Source organism: Pieris brassicae, unplaced genomic scaffold, assembly GCF_905147105.1.
Source record: "Pieris brassicae unplaced genomic scaffold, ilPieBrab1.1, whole genome shotgun sequence".
In the NCBI taxonomy this organism is placed as follows: Eukaryota; Metazoa; Arthropoda; class Insecta; order Lepidoptera; family Pieridae; genus Pieris; species Pieris brassicae.
The window spans coordinates 15,001-20,000 of record NW_025575916.1 but is presented as its reverse complement, the minus strand read 5'-3'; the positions used below and the strand labels follow the sequence as shown (position 1 = coordinate 20,000).

At 43.8% G+C, this 5,000-nt stretch overlaps 1 non-coding gene across 1 annotated transcript in view; it reads right to left on the bottom strand.

Annotated features, from left to right (window-relative positions):
• The window catches only part of LOC123719220, a 1,906-nt gene extending 129 nt beyond the window's left edge, over positions 1-1,777 (bottom strand). Inside the window, exon 1 of the ribosomal RNA XR_006755285.1 lies at positions 1-1,777. This exon is cut by the window's left edge and continues 129 nt beyond it. This is a non-coding gene — a ribosomal RNA (small subunit ribosomal RNA).
• Positions 1,778-5,000: the final 3,223 nt, after the last annotated feature.

Below are 5,000 nucleotides of genomic sequence, written 5' to 3'. Positions count from 1 at the left end.
TCACTAAATCATTCAATCGGTAGTAGCGACGGGCGGTGTGTACAAAGGGCAGGGACGTAATCAACGCGAGCTTATGACTCGCGCTTACTAGGAATTCCTCGTTTATGGGGGATAATTGCAAACCCCAATCCCCAGCACGAAGGAGTTTCAACGGGTTGCCCGGGCCTCTAGGCCAGGGAGAACATGTTGATTCCTTCAGTGTAGCGCGCGTGCGGCCCAGGACATCTAAGGGCATCACAGACCTGTTATTGCTCAATCTCGTGCGGCTCGAAGCCGCCGGTCCCTCTAAGAAGAATTTTAATACGTCGCCAGTGAGTTGCGCTCCCCGAGAGTCGCGCACACCTTGAATGACGACGCCTATTTAGCAGGCTAGAGTCTCGTTCGTTACCGGAATTAACCAGACAAATCGCTCCACCAACTAAGAACGGCCATGCACCACCACCCACCGAATCAAGAAAGAGCTGTTAATCTGTCAATCCTTCCGGTGTCCGGGCCTGGTGAGATTTCCCGTGTTGAGTCAAATTAAGCCGCAGGCTCCACTCCTGGTGGTGCCCTTCCGTCAATTCCTTTAAGTTTCAGCTTTGCAACCATACTCCCCCCGGAGTCCAAAATCTTTGGTTTCCCGGAAGCTGCCCGCCGAGCCATTGTAGTAACGTCGGCGGATCGCTAGATGACATATTTACGGTTAGAACTAGGGCGGTATCTAATCGCCTTCGAACCTCTAACTTTCGTTCTTGATTGATGAAAACACCTTTGGCAAATGCTTTCGCTGATGTTCGTCTTGCGACGATCCAAGAATTTCACCTCTAACGTCGCAATACGAATGCCCCCAGTTATCCCTATTAATCATTACCTCGGAGTTCTGAAAACCAACAAAATAGAACCGAGATCATATTCTATTATTCCATGCACGAAATATTCAAGCGGCATTTTGAGCCCGCTTTGAGCACTCTAATTTGTTCAAAGTAAAATTGTCGGCCCACCTCGACACTCACCGAAGAGCACCGCGATAGGATTTTGATATTGAACCGGCGTTTTACCGCCGGCTCACCGACGATATGCTCCGCAGACGTGTCAGTATCACCGCGGATGCGGTGCACCGACAGCGCGGCGCACAAATGCAACTACGAGCTTTTTAACCGCAACAATTTTAGTATACGCTATTGGAGCTGGAATTACCGCGGCTGCTGGCACCAGACTTGCCCTCCAATTGTTCCTCGTTAAAATATTTAAAGTGTACTCATTCCGATTACGAGGCCTCGTAAGAGTCCCGTATCGTTATTTTTCGTCACTACCTCCCCGTGCCGGGAGTGGGTAATTTGCGCGCCTGCTGCCTTCCTTGGATGTGGTAGCCGTTTCTCAGGCTCCCTCTCCGGAATCGAACCCTGATTCCCCGTTACCCGTGACAACCATGGTAGTCGCAGAAACTACCATCGAAAGTTGATAAGGCAGACATTTGAAAGATGCGTCGCCGGTACTGGACCGTGCGATCGGCAAAAGTTATCCAGATTCATCAAAATTAACGACTTCGGACGCATGGCCCTCCGCCGATTGGTTTTGATCTAATAAAAGCACTCATCCCATCACTGGTCAGAGTTCTGATTGCATGTATTAGCTCTAGAATTACCACAGTTATCCAAGTAACTGAGTAAGATCTAAGGAACCAAAACTGATATATTGAGCCATTCGCGGTATCGCCTTAATACGGCTTGCACTGAGACATGCATGGCTTAATCTTTGAGACAAGCATATAACTACTGGCAGGATCAACCAGGGAGCTGCTTACGCAAACGACACGCCTACACCGCGGTCACGCGGCTTCGGCGAGCCGCTGGCTCGGCGGCGTCGAGGGGCGCGCGCTTGCGCGCGCGCCTTCTCGACACGCGTGAACGTAACGCGTCGAATTTGCACGCGACGCGACGTTCGCGCTTCATATCGATAGACTAACTTTGACCGGTCTACGAGCGGCCGTCCCGTCACGATCTCGCAACGAGGTGATGTACAACGATGCTCGACCACTGTGAGGGACATAAAACTGCAACGAACACGACCCCGCGGGCGGGAATCGATGTTGTGACAATTTGAAAATTGAACATTCATCTAAACGCAACTTCTCAATTTTTATTCAATACGTTATTGTAAACATATTAAAACTCGGCTGGCAATTACATGCGCACACACACGCATGATTCGCACTAGATACGATCAACGCCCGGAGCTTGAGGGATAAATTCCAACACGACGCTGCGCACACCGTTTCGACGATGGGCGCGTGTGCGTCCTCTTTTATACATTCTTTCCATATACGGTCGCCGTGGCGACCGCGCACGTGTCGAACACGCTAGGCGCCCTGCGTTGAGGTGTGCCTAGAAGCGTATTCTTTTAACATCACAGATAACACCGGGGGAGACGGTCCCAAATCTTGGTCGATTGGTAACATCACCATACGGTCTGCGAACGCGGTGCTATAATATAATTTTATATTATATTATATAAAATATGAGGAGGAGTAGTATGTATATTCTTTGTTATTTTGTGTTGACACAAGAGAGATATATAAAATGTACTATACACCACACACACAGAGAGAGAGAGAGCTGGGAAAGATCTCGGCGGTCTCGCATTCGAAATACGAATTTGATATAATTTCCTCCGAAAATCCATACCCATATCTATATCATCCATGCGCGAATATATGTATATAATATTCTCACACTTCGCACAAACACAAAAACAAGAACACATTCTCTCTCGTCCGTCGTTCGTGTCTATTTGAGACGAACGACGCGCGGCAACGAGAACGAGTCGACGCTGTGCGCACGACTGTTTCGCTCCACATCTATACCGAGAGCAATAGTCCGCGTCGGCATTGGAGCGGACGTCGAATGTTTCTCGTAGAGCGAGCGAGAGAGAGACGATTTTTCATTTTATTATGTATGTGTATTGGCGTGCAGTAGTAGCACGTAGTAGTACTAGTAGTAGTAGTAGTAGTAGTAAAAAAATATTATTATTTATTTTATTGACTGATATGATTTTGTTTGTTTTCTTTTTTTTGCATAGACATTTGTATTGATAGATATGTTTCTCGTTGAAGCTCGCAGCACACGCTCAGAGAAATGGCAATGTGGGTTTATTTGAAGAAAAGAAAAAACAAAAAAAACAATTATATTTATTAATAATATGTATGTATGTATGTATGTATGTATGTATGTATGTATGTATGTATAATAATGAATTATAATAATTATTCCGATGCAACGTCAGAGGAAAATGTTTCTCGTACAGGTGCGGCGCGCGACGGCCGGCCGCTCGACAGTTTCGCGCCGAATGTTTCTCGTTGAAGCTCGCAGCACACGCTCAGAGAAATGGCAATGTGGGTTTATTTGAAGAAAAGAAAAAACAAAAAAAACAATTATATTTATTAATAATATGTATGTATGTATGTATGTATGTATGTATGTATGTATGTATGTATAATAATGAATTATAATAATTATTCCGATGCAACGTCAGAGGAAAATGTTTCTCGTACAGGTGCGGCGCGCGACGGCCGGCCGCTCGACAGTTTCGCGCCGAATGTTTCTCGTTGAAGCTCGCAGCACACGCTCAGAGAAATGGCAATGTGGGTTTATTTGAAGAAAAGAAAAAACAATTATATTTATTAATAATATGTATGTATGTATGTATGTATGTATGTATAATAATGAATTATAATAATTATTCCGATGCAACGTCAGAGGAAAATGTTTCTCGTACAGGTGCGGCGCGCGACGGCCGGCCGCTCGACAGTTTCGCGCCGAATGTTTCTCGTTGAAGCTCGCAGCACACGCTCAGAGAAATGGCAATGTGGGTTTATTTGAAAAAAAAAAAAAAAAAAAAAAAAACAATTAATTTATTAATAATATGTATGTATGTATGTATGTATGTATGTATGTATGTATGTATGTATGTATGTATGTATGTATGTATAATAATGAATTATAATAATTATTCCGATACAATGTCAGAGGAAAATGTTTCTCGTACAAGATCGCCACGCGACGCGACAAGATGCCGTTCAACGGCACGATATCTACAACTCTGTCGATAGATATGTAGATAGTATCTACTCTGTCAAGTATATGTGTGTAACGTGTGGTGGTGTGTGGTGTGGGGTTTTGTTAGCGATAGCGATACGTTTCTAGTTAAAATTGAATATTTAAAAATAAAAACTCTTCTGGTAAGAAAAACTATTTATGGTTTATTATGGTGTGTCTAGTGCAACAACATCAACATTGTCATAATCATAATAATATAATTATTATTAGGGCTATAGGTTAACCTTCCAAATAGGGACCGTCGATTTAAATGTCGATATTTTTAATTATTCTAGATAGTACTCACTAAAAGAAACTTAAGTGCTTGCTTACTTACTTACTTACTTAGTTGATTGAGTTTTTTTTTTTTTTTTTTAAACTTTTTCATACAAATTGATATATAAGACATATATGGCCGTTACCGACCGCCGACCAAAATCTATTTCATAAAACCGACATAAAATTGATGTCAAACGTCAATCACTTTGAGTTGACTAAGTGTAAGGGTTCAGATTATTTTGAAAGTATCGATCATTTGCGATGCATACGAGAAAAAGATCATTCATTTCATTGTTTGTAAGTTGTAAATTTTGTGTATTATATTGTAATTCTTGAGTGAGAATTGAGTGTTTACTTACTTACTTACTTACTTACTTATTGAATATCCAAAAAGTACCCAAAACCGAATCAGAGCGCCCCACTATCCACGCGGTCTTGTCTGCCCTACCCCTAGAGTGTATATAAAAGCTCGGAGGCGCGCAGGGAGAGCAGCCCTCACCCGCCGTACCCAAAGCGCGGGCATCATGCAAGCCGTAGCGGCTGAGGCTGGTCGCCGAAGGCGACCAAAAAAGCCGAGGCTGCGTAGGCTTGAATAAAATGCCCTGCGCTTTTGGTACGCAAGGGTGGAGGGGCTGCATTTCCCGT